The sequence below is a fragment of the Heliconius melpomene genome, chromosome 4, assembly GCF_056956725.1.
Source record: "Heliconius melpomene rosina isolate 202511_hmr_F chromosome 4, ASM5695672v1, whole genome shotgun sequence".
Classification (NCBI taxonomy): domain Eukaryota; kingdom Metazoa; phylum Arthropoda; class Insecta; order Lepidoptera; family Nymphalidae; genus Heliconius; species Heliconius melpomene.
The window spans coordinates 4,531,761-4,555,235 of NC_140392.1; the positions used below are offsets into that span (position 1 = coordinate 4,531,761).

The 23,475-nt window shown below is 32.7% G+C and overlaps 1 protein-coding gene across 1 annotated transcript in view; it reads right to left on the reverse strand.

Annotated features, from left to right (window-relative positions):
• Window positions 1–17,266, reverse strand: part of LOC146539506 (zwei Ig domain protein zig-8-like) — a 75,544-nt gene extending 58,278 nt beyond the window's left edge. The window contains exon 1 of the mRNA XM_085208258.1: window positions 17,020–17,266. The gene's annotated coding sequence lies outside the window, so the exon portion shown is untranslated. The remainder of the gene's footprint in view (window positions 1–17,019) is intronic.
• Window positions 17,267–23,475: the final 6,209 nt, after the last annotated feature.

The following is a 23,475-nucleotide window of genomic DNA, read 5'->3' on the forward strand; positions in this document are numbered from 1 at the left end:
GCTCGAACTATACGAATATTTATTAAATATATTTATGAAATTACTTTCAGTCTTCAATAGAGAGATGAGTTAAGCAAGCTCATTTTGGGTGACGTTTTCTAACAACAAACTTTACAAATCGTTGCTTAGCAACGGTCGCTTAGCGACGGCTGTTATTAATATGGTCGAATAAATTGCATGTCAAATTAATAAGTATTTTAATATATTGGTATATATCGAAAATATTACAAATATGAGAAAAAAAAGTATCCTATGTTCATCCCGGGACCCTCAAGTATCTCTATATGAGTATTTTAACACAATTAAATTCATTTGTTATTTTAATTTGTGTGTGTGTATAAAAGAATGAAAAAATAAAAGGCAAAATGGATTTAGTAAGTTTTTTAGTTTTTTTTTTAAAACTTCACATCTTCATGTCATGAAGATATGTTACAACTTAAGTATGTAATTTATAGAACTTCCCTTTGACATCACAAACCAAGACCTTTGTGTAATTTCACCCAAAGAGAATGCTTGTAGTACTTATGAATATTTTGAATACAATTTGGGGCGGCTAGGTCTAAACCTAAAGTTTATAGATATAGTTCACGTAGATATGTAAGTTCTTAATGTTCAAAATTTTAACAGAATATTAATATATAAATTGTATATATAGTGTTAGTGCTATCTCGTGTATTTTCAATTTCAATAAATTATGTGAAATATAAGCCTAACAGAACTTGACAAAAGTTTAAATCAAAAAGTTAAAGTGTGCAAAGTGAAGGTAAATAGTTTTTTAAGTTGTACGGCAAAGTTGGGTAAAGTTTTTCAAATTTATGAGCCCTCAGTTGACTATACTAACGCAAAAGGGTCCAAGTCTATATAAATTTGCAAAGAGATTTAAACACAAACTTATTTCAGCAAGACGTTTTATAAACGCCAATAAAAAGCCTGAATAGTACGATTGAGCCCGGGACTCGGGGGGCGATAAATATTGGCAGCTGCAATACCTTTGATCAAAAGTGTCTTTTAACACTAGAAGTGCCGAAGATTGATACCCCCCTTGAACCGCCGTCGTGACAAATTTGTCCCATTCTACTTATTATGTTGATTGTTGGTATAATACAAAAAAAATATTATTAAAATAATTCGTAAAATATGTAGACCATCTTTAATAATGAATTCTTATTCTTTAACAAACATAAAAGTACCAAAAAATAAAACACAAAGAAAGAATCAAATATTTCTAATACGTTCTAAGGTCGTGACAACTAACTGAATAACTCTTACAAAATTATAAGTTTTTGAAATTAGTTAATATTATTAGTAGGCCAAGTAATGCATTAATATATTCTTCATCAGGGATACATCACAGATGATTTATAAAATTGTGTGGTAATACCTCCAGAATTCGGCGGAAAATGCCAGCGGAGTGCATAGCACTAGTTTCCCAGGTTCCCTCTACCTACCCTACAATTGGCCACATTTGGTATCAAGTGTTTTTCTGAAATTCAAGCCTAGCTTAGTCATCCTTTCATCTGATACCTCACTTGGACTAGCGGCAAAATTTAGTATTGACACCAATTTTACCCCACTTTTCAGGCTATTATTTTTTAAGACTTATAAATAAATGTATAGTTTTCAGATTTTTTCCTGTACTAGTACTACATGTAGATGCTAGCTGCCAAATTTCATAATTCTAAGTTATCTGAAAGTACCTTATTAATTTGATTCCCTTTATAGTGTCGAAATACATGTTTTTTACTATATAAATGGTCATATCTTTTTTTAAGGGCGCTTTTTCAGGAAATCAAGGGACTGTAGATCGTCATATAGTTGATATTCATATACTCATATGAATATCAACTCGATTTCTCCAAGCATTCCTGAGATAAAGGCACAGACAGAAGGATGGACAAAAAAAATGATCTTATAACGGTTTTTTTTCCATAAAAGCTACAGATCCCTAAAAACTTAGGCATTGACTGCTAAACCTACTATTAATTTTTTTTCCGGCCCCGCGTCGCCCTTTCACCTCCACCTCGTCCCCGAGGCATGAAAATATGTCAAATGATACCCTCAAATAATAAAATAATAATGGCGGGACAAAAATGACCCAGCGGCAATTCTAGGTAGACCTAATTTTTTTTCAAAAAGTATGACTGCTATAAAATTATTTATATTTTTAATTAAATAAAGGTGTAAAATTGGTAATAGTAAAAAAATTTCATCTACATAAATTAACAAATAAAAAAGTTATATACAATTAACCTTGCGTTTGGGTCAAAAATGGGACGGCGGCGCTTCTAGTGTTAATTCTCACTTCTTACCTGTTTGTGGAATCAACGGAGAAAGAAATGAAATCTCTCAAAGAACGACTTACACAGGAAGTTTTTCCAGCGTAATACAAATGCCAAATTGAAAAAGTTGAAACTGCGAGCATTTGGGATGTAAAGCTTACAGGCGATGTGCTTGTTGTGTATTTCAACGATTTAAAGTTGAGAAAACACAAGTCAATGTTGATTATTACAATGTTTTTTTATAAAGTGTATAAAAATATGTCATGAATATGAGTCGAGACTGTTGTAGGTTCGATTCCTATTCGGGGAAATGAGTTATAATTTTTTTTTTTTTTATTTCTTCGCCTTGGTGACAAGGCAAAGCGCGGCATTGAGTTACGCCACTCAACGCGTAATGCATTGGATTGATTTGTGATGTGACATAATTAGTATGCAAATAATTCAATAACTACATCGTTGTGAACCCAGAATTATTACACTTCTATTACTGTCTTTAATTATGACAATAATAAAAAATGCAAAATAAAAAATATATCTTTGAATAAACGTAGAAAACGTTGAGAAAATGCAACGTTGAAAGCTGAGCTGATAAAGAAGCCTGATTGAAAGTAAGCGTTATAATAAAAATGAAGGAAGAATGCACAAATGGTTCTTCTGCGAACTAAGAATAAGTAATAAAAAGAATAATAAAAATCTAAAATATATATTAGAAACTCTAACGTTTAAATGAAAAACCTTATATGGATAAAGATGCGATGTGCCATTTTATGAAATACTCATAAGTTAAATATTTATAAGCTAATTCAAAAAACAATGATTTCAAATACTTTAAGGAATCGTTATGAAAATTTGCATTCTGTTTGTAATCAATTAGCGGCACAAGGGTGTAACTAACGCGATGGTTGTGGGTTCGATTCCACTCGAGGAAGTGAATGTATTTACGTTTATATTCCCATTTCTTCACTGTGTTGTCGAGGCAAAGCGCGGTGTTGAGTTCTGCCACTCAACACGCAATGCCTCCAGAATTCGGCAGAAAGTGGGGAACGGAGTGTCTTAATACTAGGTTTTCTCTGCCTACCCTGCTATGAGCGGGATTCAGCGTGAAGCTGAATAATTTTACAAAAATATAGCACACAAAGTCGTTAAACACTTTCTTTGCGTTATCGCATACATTTATATAAATTACCATGTCGAATGAATAATGAGACAGCATGAAAATGTAATCTGGCAGTGGATCAGGTTTTTTTGCATCTTATATCAAAAAATAATACACTATAAAATAATTTTAATATTAAATGGAACTTCAATTATTTGGATGAGGATTGTATCATTTTTCGTTTTTAATCAGACGTTAGGTTTTATGACTTTTCAGTTCAACAGCATCGAAATATTTTTCTTTTCATTACTAGAAATCATTATTTAGATTCTTCATGTTATTTTATAAAGTTTCAGCTATTTCATTTTAAAACTTTGTAGACACGTTTGGATTTAAATGTAGTTTCTCATTTTTATAAAACGCAGAATAAAGGAATATCTAGGCAATAAATCAAATTAAGTTGTAGCTAGCGTAGATAATCTGAATAAATGTGAATTTTTCACTAACTCATCGCATTCTCGGTGCGACGCGGACGTCTCAAATCTAAAATTGTGCACTTTTTACGTCTTATTCCACGGTGAGGATTTATCTCTGCGGAGAGGTTTCATTTCTGCTAAAAGATTTTGTGATTTTTGTGCATTCAGAAAAAGATTTTCTGAAGAAGCTGACAAAAATAAGACTTTCAAGTTTTATTAGGTACTTTCTTATTTAACTTTTTAGCCTTTTACTTTTAACATTTTTTTTTAATTTTACATTAATAATGATATCTCATTTAGGTTGCTTGTATTTATTTAAGTACGAAACCCGAAAAAGAACGACACAAACAACAAAAATCTATACATATACATAATTTAATAAATATCTTTAAAATTTACATGAAGTTATATTATTAGGTGAACCAGAGAATACTTGTCAAGTAACTCGGCAGCTGTCATAGCGGCCGATCGAGGCGTAATGGCGACAGATGATAAACGCTAATCGCATCAATGAAGAGACGCCTGATGAATGTAAGGCTTATGTCTTAATGTATCGGGAATATATAATATAGTACAGTTTATAATTAATATTCATAATAGCATAGTAAATTTGTATGTTATTAGGTGCAGATATTAGGTATATCTCAATTTGGTAATTATAGTTTCAGTTTAATATCCATTTAATAATATATCTATTGTTATTATTAAATGTTTTGAAAACGGAGAAGTCAGTCACTTATGTTTTGCTTCTCTTTGACTATTTGCAAAGGACAAGGTTATACAAAAGTTACGAAAAAAGCCTGACACCTCGACTGAATTAGATTCGAAATTCACTCAACGTCGAGATGGAGAGACTAAATAGCTATTAGTTGCACGTTGTATCTTACATATAACGGGGTAGATAGAGGGAACATGGGAACCTAGAGGTAAGACACTCCGTTCTGCATCAAGACATTACATTTTCCGCCTTATTCTTAAGCCATTGTTTTTAAGTGGCGGAATTTAACTCCGCGGTTTGCCATTTCATCACTTAAAGAAAAAAATAAGACATATATTTCTTTATGTTCAAAAAAAGTGATTTTTTTCTCAAATTGCTTTTGCATTTACTAACAAGCATGCACGCAGTAACTTCTCATTCCTTGCGGTTTGTATCATCGGGATCGGCTTAGTCATGCGAACTGGACATAGACTCATATGACATATGTGGTTACATAAGCTGAGAGCTGGTTCACAATGGGATTATGCTGTCTCAATAGGTTCACTTAACATGAATAAATTAGAAATAATGAATTAAATTACAATAAAATTATGTATATTGTTAATTATGAAAATATGAGTACATATTATTAATTGAGGCCAGTCGTACAGGCGCAAAGCCATGTGAGGGTAAACGAGACAGGTTGTGGGTTCGCGTCGAGGGAAAAAACGCGAGTTCCTCCATTCAATGTGCAATGCCTTCAGAATTCGGCTGAAAGTGGGAATGTATTAGCACTAGGCTCCCTCTGCCTAGCCTGCATACGGGAAACACCGTAAAAAGTTAGAAGAAGATTAACGGAATTTACAGATCGCTTACCATAAATATGTCAAATGTATAAATTCAATTCAGGCCCAATTTTTCGAGGATTTAGTCTACCAGGACGTAGAAATTAAAATAATTAATTTTAAATATACTCATGGACCCGAGTGTTATCTGAACCCATAACTATTGCAGCTTCCACCAGTATCAAAAGGAAATAAACGAATAAGAAATAAAGATATTGATAATACGCTTATAAAGGACTTATAGCGCTATACATAAATCCGCCAAGAGATTTAAACATAAGTTTATATCACCGAGGCGTTTTGCCAATGCAAATAAAAAGCGAGAATAGTTGTATTCAGTTTCGCCTAGAGACCATAAATATTACGAAATATCGCCCTCCTAGAATTTATTTCACACCTGAATGTGTACTAAAATAATTGGTACGGTTTTTAATTCACATTTACTTCTCAATTATATTTTTATGCAAGTGTGTAATGCACCAATGTGATGCAGTTTTAACCGGTTTTTAGATATTATAGTACTAGATAAATAAAATTATTTTCAACTAGTGTCCCAAACGTAAGTTTTTCCGCTTAAATTTATGACCATATTAGATATTTTTGCAAAAATTATAGCCAATGGATTGATAAGCTAGATTAGTGTACAGTTTTATCTAAATCGGTTTAGTACTTTTTACGTGAAAGTGGAACAAACATCCAACCACATAAACTTCTACATTTATAATATTAGTAGGATAGCTTTCTATATATTCTTTTCTTTCTTTACTTTATAATTCTTGGATTAATCGCTTGATAATATCTAACACAAAAAAGGTTTCGAATGTAGTTGCCAAGAGAAATTTCAATTTAACCAAAAAATATATCTTTGTTATCTAATAACTAATCAATTTACTTGTAAAATTTTCAATATTTACCTAGAAGCGAAAATTGAAAGTAAACAATATTATTTCTATTAATAAATACATCTCAATGGAATTTTAAATCATATTGTCGAACGAAAATTTCCTAAGAGATTCTGTGTAAATCTTATTTTCGCTGAGCTTATCAAATATAAAAATAGAAACATAAATCTCCTAAAACGAAGTAAATTTTCCTTTTTTCCTATTTCATTTTATTTGTTATCGTCTATCTCTACTAATTAATAACGGATTTCGCTTAGATGATTTATTCGTTATTCGTTAACGAAATTTGAATTTAAGCTTGTTAGTAAGGCTCATAAATATACTCGTAGCTTTCTAAAACCTTAATTACATGCGATCGGCACGAGATATACTACTATCCATTTTACTAGTTCAACAATTATATTTTATAGAAGATATTTGTTTTAAATAAATAATCGAGGCTGTCATAGTATACTATAAACGGCATCGGTTGTAAGTTCGATTCCCACTCAGGGGATTGAAGTATTTAATATTTTCATTTCCTCGCTCTAATAACGAGGCAACGTGCGTTAAGATTCACAATTCAAAATTGCTCGTAAAGTGGGGATGCGGAATCTCTTAACACTGTTTCCAGGATCTCTCTGCGTACTCCGCTAACACAAACAACAAACAATTGATCGTATTTAGAATAGATAAAATAACAAGAAAATACGTGGCAAGATAAATTTACAGATAAAAAAGGCTTATGTATTTTAATCTGCTACAGTAAAGACATAAATCGTATAAATAAGTCCATAAATAACGTCATGAAAGAGATACTTAACTACTTGTAAGATAAAAATCAGCTTTCTTGTAACTTAAATATGTTTAGTTATTCCTAATATACTGCCATTGATAGTAAACTATACAATAAGACTTTTTATAAATATTAATTTCACAATTTAGAGGCCATCGTAGCCCGTTGAAACAAGTATGTGACTAGAAACGACAAACGCGACGTAGAGTTCCGCCATTCAACACGTAGTAATAATAATTTGGTGGAAAGTGGGGAACGGAAGTATATAAATGAGAACAGAGTGTCTTAACACTGTTCCCAAGTCCCCTCTGCTAATCCTGCTAAGTACGATACAGCGTTAACCTAAAGTAAGCTAGTATAGATATAATTGGTAATTATTTATGCAGTAATTTAACCAAGAGCAGACGACGTTCTAGCACTAGCACGTGAATATGCTAATAAAAGTTGTTTGATCAATAATTTAAGCAAATTTTACAGCACTCTAGCGTCGCAGTTACGGTTAGTTTAACCAACTTCGCATTTTAAATGCAGTTTATATAAATGTGATCTTACTAAAGTGATTTATTACAATTTTAAATATCATTTAGAGTCGTCTTTCCTAAAAATATTAAATCTACTTTTTGGTTAGGGCAACTGCAAGAGAGATCCATCACTCAAATCACCTTTTGTTGGCAGTGGAGAATGGAATATTATATCAATTTATTATGTTAATAACTGAGTGAGTTTTATAAAATAACTTTTTAACAGAAAAGCACAATAAGATACTACTGGAGATTTTTCAATTATTCTGTAAAGCCTCGTATGCCAGGAAAAATCCCGTGTAAGGAGCTTAAAACTAGTTGTTTTTAATAGTATTTTTTGTTTAACATTTTTAATCAAATTTTTAGTCCTAACACAACGTATTTTAAAAATATATTTAATGTACATATAAAAAAATATATATAAAAAACTTCTTAAATTGAAAAAGACGAAAGAAATGCCTTTGAAAGCAATCAAGAGCAATACGTATGTAAACGGCACTACGGCGATGGTAAAAATTTCACATTTGGGAAAAGCGTTTGTACAATCAGGCTGGATTGTGCAGGAAATCTAAGCTGAACTGTATTAAGTAACGACGCTACGAAGCAACGAATGTGGAAAGAGACCAATATTTCCCTGTTGTAAAGTCTTTTTCTTCTGATTAAATTTAATTTGTTTGTAAAGAGTTTCATTTAAAAATAAAAATATTCATGCTTTTCTTAAATTGGCAAAGATTTTAAAAGAATATATTTCTCCTAAATGTTTGAATTTCTTTTTCACGTTAAAAGTTATTCTAGGTGTGCTCTTACAGCATACATACTATAAAAATAGAAAGGATTTTACATTACGTTCTCTCTCTGGTATAAAAGAAGGCAATGACAATATAAACCTTTGTCAATGGTCAATATTAAAATTGGTCAAATTGTGATATGATCGGACACCTCCAGCTATGCTGGCTCATGGTCTTACAGCAGCCATATCATACGCCTAATAAAAAAATGTAAAATATTGAGGCCAGTCGTGGCAGATCGTGGTGCATAACAGGTGGTGGGTTCGATTCCTACTCGAGGAAATGAAATATTTAATATTTTCAATTTCACGTTCTGATAACTAAGTAAGGCACAGCATTGAGTACCGCCACTCAACACGAAGTGCCTCCAGAATTTGCCTGAAAGTGTGGAAGGAAATGGTTACCCTGCACTGTGTACAGCACAGTCTCTGTAGGTACAGCATGTAAAGCTAATGCTAAAATACTTTTAACCAGTCAAGCTAGTTTAAGTTAATATATTTTTTTTATATTTATCATATGTTAGAATTCATCAATATTTATTATTAAAGCATTATCTACAATTTATAACATTGGATTGCATTATTTCACATGGAACGTCTGTGACGTCGCAATTTTCCACTTGCGTACACAAAGCGAAACGAGCGAAGACGTGAAATGCCATAATTCCACAACTGATCTAGTTTTAGCTGGGAATATTGATAAATGGGTTGGTTGCTTTATTTGGCCTGATTTTTTCCTGTCCCGCTGACAGGACAAGTAAAAAAACGAGAAAAGTGTTGATGAATATACCATTCGTTGCAAGAAGTACCCAATAACATCGTCATATCCCAATTTGATGGTAGAATTAAAAGCTTAAAGCGATTATTTAATAAATATATAAAAAAGTCACTTATAAATTTTATATTTCTAACAAGTAAAGATGATGATTTATATTAAAATAAGAAGTAAATGCTATTTTATTATTACTTTTTATATATTTCCATCAGGGCGTTAAAGTACGAGTAAAAAGCTGTAGTGCGCGTTTTAACTTATAGTGCATTTTAAATTTCGTTAGTACAAAAGAAAAGAACAAAATATTTCAACAATACCAGCCATTTATTAATATATTTCTATTCTTAAACTCAAAAATCCTTAAAATCACTGGGTTTCTAAAATATTCTGAGATATTTTAATAACAAAGACTTAATTTATTCCGTATTTTAAGCACTAGAAGCTCAGCATCTTTATAATAATAAAGCTTGAAAAGTTTTAAATATTTAGTTATCTCAAGTTTTTTCATCTTTTATGTTTTTTTATAGTTTCTTTTTCCACTCTGTATATTGTTTGGACCGTGCATTTTTAAATATTGATGCTTACTTAGTCCTGTTAAGAATTATTATGTCCACTAATTAAAAAAACGTATAAAAATTTAAGCGTAGCGGGTGAACCCGCGCCTCTTAGGTATCATTCAAGCGCCCTGACCTGCTTTGTGCGGGATACAGCGTGAAACTAAAAAAAAAACAATTCTTTGAGGACAATTTCAACTCATAAAAATTCCGTGTATCCGTACTAAATACGCCACAAAGATATCTTTACGTATAAAAAGGTCAAATAAAGTTTACTTACGAAATTTGAATTAACAAGAACTTGGCAACATAAAATTATTTCTTTATATAATTTAATTTTTTAAGTATCATAATCTTTCTAATTGATTTTCTTATCTTTGTACGTCTTCTATAAATTTTGTGGCATAGGCAAAAAATTATGAATTTCTAAACCGCTTTGATGATAGATATCTCTAGTATATCAGTCAAGGCTCCGCTTAGTAACTCCCTGTACTCTGATAATAATAATCTATTTGATAATCAGCTTAGAATTTTATAAGAACTAAGAAGATGAATAAGAAAATATATATAATTGAGGCTGCTATATTATTTTTAAATAACTAACAAAATGCCACCCTAGCGCAGTGAGGCAGCGTCTAATTGTAAACGCGACGGTTATGGGTTCGACTCCCATTCGTAGAAGTAAATTATGCTTAATTCCTTGCTCTGGCAAGACATTACGCGGCGTTAAGTTACGCCATTCAAAATGCAATATATAAAAAAAGTCTAATACATTTTGTACAACTTAATCAATGCAAGCTAATATCATCGTAAAAAAAATAGATATTTCATTAGATATTTATTATTAAAAAGTATTTTCCTTTATAGTAACTAAATATTATCACAGAGGACCTATTAAAATAAATTAAGTATAGTAAACATAGTGGAGTAATTCCATATAATTATAATCATTATGAAGTTAGTAAATTATTGTCCCTATATTAATTAATATTTTGGAAATATACTACAATATAGAGAGCCATTATGAAATTTGACAGTGAAGCTCGCTCTTGGTTCTACCAAATATTCCGTTAAACCCTCGTCACAGAAGATTAACTTGCAGAAACTCAATTTTAACTTTGTAAATACGTACGTATGTGTTTATTGTTTTTACTTAAATATAGGGTTTGCTATTAAATTGTTAGAGATAAGGTAATTGAGAGATAAAATTGGTTAAACGTTTTCACAGTCGAAAACGAAAGTTTAGTTATTGATTCAGTCTGGTGTTAAAGTAAAGAAATGAGTGAAATAACTGTAATTTCATGAAATATTTAATTTTTTTATATGTCTCGAATTTGGGAGAAAGCAGAGAACAGAGTGTTATGGAACTAGACTTTCTTAGCATAGCATTTTCTCTGATATGCGGAAATAAGCATCACACATTATTTATATCCAATTATTTTATAGGATTTAAGACTTGTTAACAAATATGATGGTTTTCAAATTAACATATAATAAGGGCATAAATGAGTAAAATAATTTAAAATAAAATAAAAATATGTCAAAATAAAAGAGGTGTCAGAGGAGAGAAAATACGACAAAATAAAAGAGGTATCTAAGAGCTCTACATAAAACAATATTGAAGTAACAACTCTATTTTCGAGACGGTATCTAAAGCGTACATCACATTCAATATAAACAAAAGATAAACAGATGTAATTCAAAGGAAAGTCGTAAACCCAAACTAGTTTTATTACTCTAGGTGCCTACGCTTCACAACATAAAATCTAAATTTTAAATTATATAACTTTCGTCGTCTGTAAGCCGCCTAATAAATATACTTAACCTTATTCCTTTATGACATGTTATGTAAATTGACCTTAGGGTTAGCCTAATATTAGCATTTCTCATATGTTTGCTATTTTAACGTTATAGTAGTCTACGCCCTTGATACACTTAGGTCTGGCTCGTCCAATTTATTTAACACGAAATATTTGTTGTTATCTGTATCTCGCAAGGAAGTCTATAGCAGGGAAGGCAGAAGGAACCTAGTGTTAAAACACTCCGTTTGCCTACTTTCTGCCGAATCCTGATGGCGTTACGTGTTGAGTTATTTCGATACCAGAACGAAGAAAAAAAACAATAGTAGGGTCAAGAGTGAAATAAAATAATATTGTTAAATATTGAAAATAAATATATTGTTAAATTTTAATTATTAAAATAAAAAAATATATATGTAATTCTTCCGTACTGATATATATTACATAAACTGTAAAATATATATTTTATCATTTATTTACCCATATATTGAAAATTTTATCAATTAAAAAACGTTACACACATTTTAATTTATTAAAACTCGAAGCTCGAAGGTGTCAACTAAGGTCTAACGAGAACGCAGTCTGACAATGGCTCAAAGAGTGGAAGGCACGGGTAGCCAACCTAACAATAGCCTAACAGATATGTATAGAGCCACCTTTGAAACAGGAATTTGACCTTCTTTCAACAGTTGCTGTTATCCTATATCTTATAAAACAAAGTCGCTTTTCGTGTCTGTCTGTTGTTTCTAACTCTTCTTCTTCTAAACCACCCAATGGATTTTTATGCGGTTTTCACCATTAGATCGAGTATTTTTCGTAGAAGGTTTATATATAGTTTATTATTTGTACATTCTTATGTAAATTAACATAAATACGATAAATATGTATAAAGTCCTACCCGTTGAGACACTTTCGCGCATGCGCTGCTTTAATGGTAAGTACTACATGAAAAAAATGTACTGGAGTATTGTTCCTCTTAATAAGATCTACAAAAAAGTCCGCGAGAGCATATTTTTATCTTTTAAGGATAACGTGTAGTGATCATATTTCTGTTTAAAAATAGTAATTTCAATATATTTTTTATTGTGAGGGATATTTTTCCATAATGGTACTAATCCTTATCCTTTAAAATACTTTATTAATTTTCTACGTTAAACGAAGATAAAATTTGCTTTTTAAACTATTTCGAAATTGCGAATAGTTTTAGAGAAAAACGCATTTAATTGTTGACACATCACGCCGTTGACTCATCAGCTGTGCCGACTCAAGTTTTACTTAACCCTTACTCTCAGCATATAAATAAGTATGTTAGTTACGTTGGCCATTTAATGTAGATGAACTGTCTTTTACTGTTTTTTCATTTTAATAAGTACTTTAGAAGTTGTTAAAATACTAAAACATCCTTGCTGCGAAACGCGCCTCGCGACGTTTTGCTTATTTATACACAAGCGCGTGATGAGCAGTCATCGGTGGTTCAGTGGTAGAATGCTCGCCTGCCACGCGGGCGGCCCGGGTTCGATTGCCGGCCGATGCATTCTATTTAATTTTCCTCACAGGCAGCCACGTAGTGCCTACCCAACCGGTGTCGCTGTTTTACCAGCATTAACCACAAGCTCGAAAAAAAAACCCGCCTGCCTCTATAGCAAAGAAAATTTAGATGCGTTTCACATATTGAATAATTTCAGTTAAATGTATTATTTCAGCGCGATATTGGTTTCATATTATTTGTATTAGTTATTAGTAGGTAGATTTTTGTTTATAATTTCTTCCGTTTAAAAATAGTCATTTAAATATCTAGAAATAGTCATTTAAATATATAATAATAAGTACTTGAAAAGATTAGTAGCACAGATTTAAAATTACAGTACTAAAAAATCCTTGCTGATTAACGGTTCGCCGCCCACCACGCGTCCGTCGTGCCCTGCAACATTTTGCTTATAATAGTGGATCCGCCGCACCCGCCTGGCTTCTTTCCCCCGGGCATGGAAGGAAGGCCTGCTCATTATGCTGCTGAGGGATATCGATCTATAATCCTTCTTAGTACGGTCGCCAAGTTGTTCGAGAAGTTACTCCTCTCACTTCTTCAGTCACACATCCACCCACAAAGCGAGCAGTTTGGCGAGTGGGTATACCACTCTGGGTAAACTACGCAACAGTGATCAACCGAGAGAGAGTATGAGTGGGCAATAGCAGTCTTCCTTGACGTAGCACGCGTATTCTACCGCGTCTGGCACCCGGGCTTACTTCATAAAGTGATCAGAGCGGGCACCCCCCCAGCACGTCGCGCATGTCTTTGCCGCTCTGCTTTGTAAGTGACAGGACATGTTGCGTGAGAGTTGAGAGTGCTAGCAGCGACCCGATCGCTGCCGTTGTCCCAGTCAGAATTTTGTCACCTGCTCTCTACGCACTGTACATTGATGACATCACAATGCCCTAGCGAGTATTACTCAACGAGGAATCCTGTAGGTCGTACGGAACCTCACCCTCCGGCGAGTGACGCAGGCAGCATACTACGTGAACACCACGCGCCACTCACCGCAACCTAAAAATAGAAACCCTAGAGGTACACATTGGTCGCCTCGCGTCCAACGTATTCCGTTGCGCCGGTGTATCGGGTCACCTGCACCTAAGGAGCAGCACTCCGCATACCCGGCCTCCCGAGGTCAGACGTCTTCTTCCGAGGAACTTTCTATCCTCCTCCAAATCCGACTCATGAGCAGTCATATTGGTCGTTTAATCTAGGCCTTCCTCAAGAAACCGAGTGTTCAATTCCAATCCCCTCCCCTTCCATGTGTCTGCTCTAAAGCAGGTTTTCGCCTGGGACCACGGTCGGACCAACGCTCTGATGTCGTTCTGAGCTACTACGGAGATGGCCGAGAGAATGCTTCAATTCTGCGCCTGGCAAAGTAAATTTAGAAGTAATTGCACGTATTTTGGAGTTATCCAATAATTATAATGTATTTCCACGCGACATAGTTGGTTACATCTTTCGTTTAAGTATTTTTGGGTAAGAGAATAGTAGGTAGTCTGTTGTTTATAATTTCTTTCGTTTAAGTTTTCTGTTATTTGTGTTATTTATTTGTGTTTATTTTAAAACAATTGGAAAATTCTTATTGGAATTACGAAAATGCGGGTTGCATTAGGGTTTAATTAATTTTCACATTATCTTAAGTGCTTTGCAAACATACATTATATGAATAATTCAGTAGTTAAGGCGGGCGAAGCCGCGAGCGGGTCGCAATTTCAATATATTTTTTTTTGTGAGCCATATTTTTCCATAATGGTATTAATCCTTATCCTTTAAAATACTTTATTAATTTTCTACGTTAAATGAAGATAAAATTTGCTTTTTACACTTTTTCGAAATTGCGAATAGTTTTACAGAAAAACGCATTTAATTGTTGACACATCCCGCCGTTGACACATCAGCTGTATGTTACTCAAGTTTCACTTATCCCTTACTCTCAACATATAAATAAGTATATTAGTTACGTTGGCCATTTAATGTAGATCAAAACTGTCTTTAACTGTTTTTCATTTTAATAAATACTTTAGAAGTTGTTACAATATCAAAAAATCCTTGCTGCGAAACGGCTCGCCACTCGCCATGCGTCCGCCGCGTCGCCTGCCTCACACGCATCGATGGTTCAGTGGTAGAATGCTCGCCTGCCACGCGGGCGGCCCGGGTTTGATTCCTGGCCGATGCATTCTCTTTAATTTTCCTCACAGGCAGCCACGTAGTGCTTGCTTTTCATCAGGGACAGAATGTTTCAATTTCATCGTTTGCACGTATTGGATAATTCGAGTTGAATGTATTATTTCAGCGCGATATATTTGGTTTCATATTTTTTGTAGTAGTTATTACTAATAACTTATTAGTAGGTAGGTTTTTGTTTCTAATTTCTTCCGTTTAAAAATAGTCATTTAACTATCTAAAAATAGTCATTTAAATATATTTTAATAAGTACTTGAAAAGATTAGTAGCACAGATTTAAAATTACGCTACCTACTAAAAAATCCTTGCTGTGTAAAACAATTGGAAAAGCCTTATTGAAACTAAAAAAATGCGGGTTGCATTAGGGTTTAATTAATTTTCACATTATCTTAAGTGCTTTGCAAACATACATTATATGATTAAAGCGGGCGAAGCCGCAAGAGGGTCGCTAGTTGAACAATAAATCATCTTAATAAATATGAAAATTACCCATTAATTGTAGTATTAGGAGCGAGCTAGGTTATTTGGGTCGGGCTTTGTTCGTGCAATGAAAGAAAGAATTTCAATTCGTTTATATTCCTTTTGTAATTCGTATATTAACATTGTACGAAACATAAAACTGTTTAGACATTTCTAAAGCACTAAATAAAAATATATCAGCTTCACGCTGTATCCCGCACATAGTAGGATAGGCAGAGGGAACCCAGTGTTAGGAAACTCCGTTCCCCACTTTCTGCCGAATTCTGGAAGCATTGCGTGTTGAATGGCAGAACTCAACGCCGCGCTTTACCTCGAAACCAGAGCGAAGAAATGGAAATATAAACGTAAATAAATATTTCACTTCCTCGAGTGGGGATCGAACCCACAACCGTCGCGTTACAGTCACACCCTTGTGCCGTTGCGACACGACGACCTGCCTTTACACCACACGAAAACAAAATTTGGAACTGCAATCCTAAAGAAATATATATTTCTACTGTACTATAAGGGTAACAATTGGCATGGATGGCGTTTGTTAAAGTTTTGTGAATAAATTAAAACATTCAGGTCGCCCTTCTATTGAAAAGTTTGAACTTTTATTGGCTATTCATATATGTGAGACTGGCGTTGAATACGAATGCGAGCCTATTCCGAACGCAGAATATTAATGAATGTTACCAACCAAATTAATTAACCATTTAAGATTATTTATGCTGTAATATTATATTTTTTGTTTATTTTCATCATTTTTATAGTGTTATTAAGAGAGAAAAATATTAATAAAAATATTATTTTTTATCAACTAGGGAATATGTGCATTAGCGGCGTTGGGTTCCGCAGCTCAACATGCAATGCTTCGAGAATTGGGCGGAAAATGGAGATCGGAAGTGTCTTAATGAGAACAGAATGTCTTAATACTAGTTTCCCAGGTCTTCCCTGTCTACCCTGTTGTGTGCGGGATACAGCATGAAAATAATCAATGTATGTATGCATGTGACTATAATTCAGTAATAATATCACCTAAATGTCGTGTAAATAAATGTTTAAAAGCTCTACTTTAAATTTAATAAAACAGATATAAAATATCTGTGAATAAGTAGTAATACATAATTACTTATACTTTAAAATTTTATGAGAAATGTGTGAAAAAATCTTATTACGCTAAGAATAATTTCTTATGAAACTATGTATATATTTTTTTATAAATAAAAAAATACCGATTAAGTTGTTACTATTCATGTTTATTACACATGAAATTAGTAAAACCTTATAATTAATCAATAAAATAAACTATTAATTATATAAATAAAATAGAAAATACCTGTCCCAAAGTTTTCACAATAAAAAAAAAGCACCAAAGTCTAAATTCGTCACAGCACTTCAAGTCACTGAGTACTTCAAGTTCACTGTAACAGTCCCAAATACAAAACCGATAAATATAATTAAAACTAATAAAACTAAAAAATCATTAATTGTTTATTAAAAATTATTTATTAGGCTTAAGGCTTTCGTAACTACTAGTTTTGAAGAACAACCGCGCAGGCTCGTTCGTTAGAAACACGAGCGTCGAGCAGACTGGACGCTGCGGCCCCAAACGCGAAGTACGCATGCGCAAACAACCTCTTATAATTTGATATCTCACATCACCACCTCTCACGTTCTGTGGTGGAATTCTCTACATTATTCAATTTTAACCACTTACTTTACACTGTCGTGTGAGCTGATGTTTTAAGTACAATTGAGTAACGCTTTTATATTTTAATTTCTTATAAATCAATTTTTAAGTTTCCATCAATTGTCATATTTAATTGAAATTCTAGATAATTGACTTTAAAATTAGCATTATAGAATTACTAGCGGCCGGCTCGCGGTTTCACCCGCGTGAACTATGTTATTATTAATTTCTGTCTCCATGACTACGTCCTAGTGACGTCTATGCAAAATTTGAGACTCCGCATTTGAAGTAACGAAATTTCATACAAACTTTCGACCTCAAAAACAACCCCTTAGAAGTCGAATATCGCAAATTCCCGTCTTAGCGAGCACCTACGACCTATAAGTAACTCGTATGCAAAATTTGAGATTCCTAGCATTTGTAGTTTCCGAGATTTCGTGATGAGTGAGTGACCTTTCGATTTTATATATATAGATAATGAAGTTCATTAGTGCCGTCTTAGTTCAAACCCAAAATTCCACTTTTCAACCAAATAAAGTTTCTTTAAACTTCGTAACTTTGTAAACTGTTGATAATTTTGAATGCTAACTTTAGATTGAACTTTTCATTAGATTATTTATCTCCAAATTCTGTTAGTAATAGAACGTAGCATTGTACAGCCTTTTAAATAAACAGGCGAAAGTAGAATAGATTTTGGCAGAGAGCCCGAGTGTTAGTTATTCTATTCTGGTCCAGCCCGCTGCCCGCAAAAACTAAAACCTTTGCTCAGCCTTTAAACGTGAGCTCATTTGTAAGATCGTAACGAACCATTTTTATTATGGGACTAGAAATATTATGATAAAAGGAGAGCTGTAAGCAATAAAAGTAATGGTTACATCAATCATTTTAATAGTGATTATGAGTTATTGGAAGTCTTGGGTAGAGTACATTAGTGAAGAATAGTAAGTGATTGTAAAAAACATGTTTTTTAATGAAAAAAATATGAAGAATAATAGATATTATGAAGCCTTCGTGGGTTTGTCAACAATTAGGGGAGAGCGGGGCTAAAAGTTACCGAGGTAAGTTGTTCCGATGGAAATAATTTCGCGGAGAAAAGTGGTAGGAATATTTAGTAAACATATAGTGAAATGCAATGTGATAGCGCACCCATGGCCAGCATATTGAACAATCCAGTGGCACCCGAAACCAATGGAATAGCACACGGGTGTCGTTGGTACACGATTGTAAATATTTTTGCATTTCATATTTTTGGTCTATCTCACAAATTTTAACGATTAGCTTCGAGTATGTTAGTGTTTTTTTTACATTACCTACTATTTCGGAACACTATTTGTAAATTATTTATGTTTTCTATATCTTATTTATATTTAATTTTTTGTCAACACGTGTTTTTGGGGCTAGATGTTCCCTTTTTTTGGGGCATGTTGTGACCTGTTGTTGTGACGAAAAACTTTCGCCAATTCATTTGTACCAATAATGGGATGTAAATATTGTAATTTTTCATACTAAAAAATAATGTAATTTAGTAACATGCGGACTTATGCTCGGAAATCAACTCGAGGTTATGTGTCATATGAGTTGATGCAAAAAGCAGCGGATGTAGTTTTCAAAGATTGCAGGAATAAGATAAAAACTGTTACCAAAGAATTACATATACATATTAAGTGCGAAAACCTAAAGGTATAAAATTTTTGTTTATTATTTTGGTTTAACAAAATCAAAATAAGTTTTATTTTATGTAAAATTATCTTTTACTTTTTAGTTCCGTTGTTTTTCGGTTCGGTTTTTTTCGTTCAAAATTAATTCTTTTTACGATTTTAAGTGATAAGTAACCTTAAAAGGATATTTCTTAAACGAGTGTTGGTTGTGGTGGTAGTGGTTGGTAACGAGTGGCATCTGTTGTGATATGTAAAACTTGACTCAATTAGGTATTATTTTTGTGGAAACTAACATTTTGGTATATTAACAAGAAAATACATAAAAAATATTTGGGCCAATTGGGAACCTCTCCCTTTGTTGAAGTCGGTTGAAAATGAAAACTTCTTTTATGAGGTTGGTTAAAAAGAAATACAACGATGGGGAATCTTACCTCTTACTAGTATAATTAATATTTACCAAAATAAAAACAAATTTTCTTAATTTTGACCGGATTTTATAATCAGAACCTAACCAAACTTTCATCAAACTATACTTGAAGTGTATCCTTTTAAATAAGAAAAGAATCATTAGAATCGGTTGGCATGATATTGAGTCATTCGTCATTTTGTCGCACACGTACCAATACAAATGTAATACTTATGTGATTTTCTCATAGACACCATTGTCAAAAATAGACCAAATAAAAATTTGTTCCCACATGGGAAGCACTACCTTTCAAATAAAAAAAAATCATCAAAATCGGTTCACCTAATCAAAAGTTATGAAGTAACATACATAAAAAAAAGAAACAGTCGAATTGATAATCTCCTTTTCTTACAGAAGTCGGTTAAAAAAGATTTGCTTTTGCGTCTGGTGATTATTAATGATACTGTTGGTTATTCTTTAAATAAACAGGCTTTGTTCGATTATTTATTGTTTTTTATTTTGCAAATAATAGCTTTAAAAAATATGGAAACAATTTACCCCGGTCTGTTAACAACTTGCCCCAACTCGGGGTAAGTTGTTACTTTCCGACTTCAGTCATAAAAAAATTCATAACAATACAAAGAATACCCCAAATTACTGTTTTAATTGCAAGTCTAGATATGTAAGTTGATTTTGATTATATTGTATAAATACTGAAATCAAGTATTCGTAGCAATATTTGAGGTTAAAAAAAAATCGGAACTTTTGGCCCCGCTCTCCCCTACTACTTAAAGAAATGATTTTTTTCCCCGCTCTGATAAATTAAAATTCTGAGTGAGAATTGAGTTCAGACACTGGTGTATTAATAGCAATTTCACTGCCTCCCCTATGATAATATGCGGGATATATTACGAAGCTGAAAAAAGTATAATAAATCTATATATATAAAATCGAAAGGTCACTCACTCATCACGAAATCTCAGAAACTACATGTGCGAGGAATCTCAAATTTTGCATAGGAGTTATTTATAGATCGTAAGTGCTCGCTAAGACGGGAATTTGGAATATTCGACTCCTAAGGGGTTGTTTTTGGGGTTGAAAGTTTGTACGAAACTTCGTTACTACAAATTTTGCATGGACGTCACTTATAGGACGTAGGTACTCATGGAGACAGAAATTGATAATAACATAGTTCACGCAGGCGAAGCCGCGGGCGGGCCGCTAATAATAATATAAAATAAGGATGACCCTCTTACAAATTACACAATTAAATTAATCTACAAATAAAGATAAGTTTTAGTAGAATAACGTATTATGTTAAGTTGTAAATTGCTTTCTTTTAAACTCTACTAGATTTTCACAAAGTCTCACGCGCGACGAAATACGCTTACGTGTTTGGGTAAATCCTAACGTTTCCTTTAAAAGGTTTTGGATAAAAAATGTATGGCAAGATAACTAAACATGCTTTATATTTCGAGACTCTATTTTTTTGCTTTTACTAGAAAAAGGTGGCCTTGTTCTCCTTATTTTCTGAGAGATTGCTTATTTTTTTTCCTATAATAATGATTTAACACCTTTTAGGTGACTTTTATTTACATTTATATTTTGATTCCTTCGCTCTGGTGTTGAGGCAAAGAGCGGCGTAGAGTTCCGCCACTCAACACGCAATGTCTCCAGAATTCGGCGGAAAGTGAGGAGCGGAGTGTTTTAACATTGGATTCAACTTAGTGGTAGTTAAATCTACGGTGCTCATGTACAGTAGCAGAGAGCTACGAAGCGATTGCTACGAGCTACAGACGAAGCTACGACGATACATGACATAAATATATTTTTAATAGAAACTACAATTTCATCGTCATTTTTTTACTTTACGCTTTATATTTCGTATATAACAGGGGGTAGATGGAGAAGGTTCCCTCGCATTAACCTCGGATTATTATTATATAGAATGCGTTTCTCGCTTACCGCCGCAGAGATAGTGAACGAGTTGAGTGGCGTAACAAAACGCCGCGCTTTATCTTTTCATAGTGAAATGAAAATATTAAGTAACTGACTCCTTCACAACCGTCGTATTTACACGTTTGTGCTTCTATGCCACGACGGCATTAATTCCTTAATAACTGTAATAATATACGAATATATATTTTTATATGCAATTATTACGAAATGTGTAAAATAATCTAGTAACAGTCCATCACATATCGATCCGGATCGCTTATTAATGTATCCGCCAATGTGCGAATATAATATTATTGAACCTGATAATAATTGATGCCCTGCCAATGATCGGAAGTAAATTAATTTGCCAAACTAATCAGTTAGGGAGAGTATAATCTCTCAGCAATCAATTATGTTAGTTGATCCACTATCTACCACAATCTATGACACTTTTCTATGTACTCGTACAAATATTTTAACACTAGCGTCCCGCTCGTATTAATAAAAATATTATTTAAAAACAAGATGTATACCTATATTAAAAACGTTTCGATCAATTCAATAAAACATTTATAGCATTTTTGTCGAACTTCTTTTTCTTTAAATTGGTAGAACTTTTTTATTTAGACACCAATTGAATTTAAACAAACAGTAAATATTAAATATCAAAATACAATAGTGAAAACTGCAATTAAATCGATTTCACCGTTTTTGAGATTAACGTTAACAAATGTCAAAACAAACTGATAAACATTTTAAAATCATTGTTTTATTATTAGCTCCGAATAACATTTTTTCTTATAACATATATTTCATGTACAGATCGAATCGTTACGATTTTGATATAGATTAAGCGTAATAATATATTTTTTTAATTCTACACAAAATTATGATAATCTAACTTACTTTTATTCCTTTACAAAAAATGCGATATTTTTTATAGTTTTGGGTAATAAGTATTAATTAAATAATACTTAATTAATTATGTATATGACATGGACTCATAAAACGATTGTATTGGACATTTTTCAACCATTTTACATATTTTTATCAAATTTGATAAGATGCGGAAAAGTTTCAGGATACTTTTGGAAAATTTCCAAAGTCACTTTTATTATAATCTACTCATGAAGCGTCTATAATGGTGTTATTGTGAGAAAGCAGAAAGCTCTTAAGTTAATCTTTTAAGTATAGTCTTTTGGTATAAGACCCATTAGTCACGAAAAGTTGAAAAAGTCAAGTTATTAGTCAAGACTACGTTTAGAGATATCTTGTTCAACCAGAGAAGGAACTAATATTGAAATAAATTTACATTCGTTGATATTCTACATATTTATGGTTTTCTGTTATCTTTTACTGTCTTTAAACTTATTTATATAGCTATAAGTTATAGTATATATCAAATAGCAACTTGCATTTAAATAATAAAAACTAATGTTTTGAAGTTTTTATAAAGATCTACATACTTTAGGGCCATCGTGACGCAGTGGCTCAAGCGTGCGAGGGTTAACGTGACAAATGTGAGTTCGATCCCTAAACGGGGAAATGAATAGTTATTTATTCCAGTTTAATTTTTTGCCTGGTATATCTTTTACCTGGTATAATATCTCTATCTGGTATATATCGAGTTGATAAATCTTATATACATTGTAATTGTATTTTTATTATTTTTTGCTTCACATTTAATATAATTTTCTCTCTATAGTAAAGTATTTCATTCTAAACAATTTTTACAAAATTATATTATATTTTTTTTCATATTAATCATTCTTGTCATTGGCTTGCCGCGGGCATGTTTAATCAAAATATTGTTCTGTCAGTGTTATTTTCTAAGAATTTTTATTATTACAGAAGATCTTATTATAGGAACCGAGTAAGTTCAGTAACCATATTTTTTAGCTTCACGTTTTATCGTGCAAGCCTGGGAACCTAGTGTTAACACACTCTGCTTTTAAATACTGTCCCAGTAAACCACTGTCTGCCAAATTCTTGAGATGAGGTGAGAGCTTGAGTGTTGAAACTCTACGCTTTACCTCGTTATCAGGGTACTCTGGTTATCCTGCTATATGCAGAATACAGGGTGGAACTGACAAAAAAATA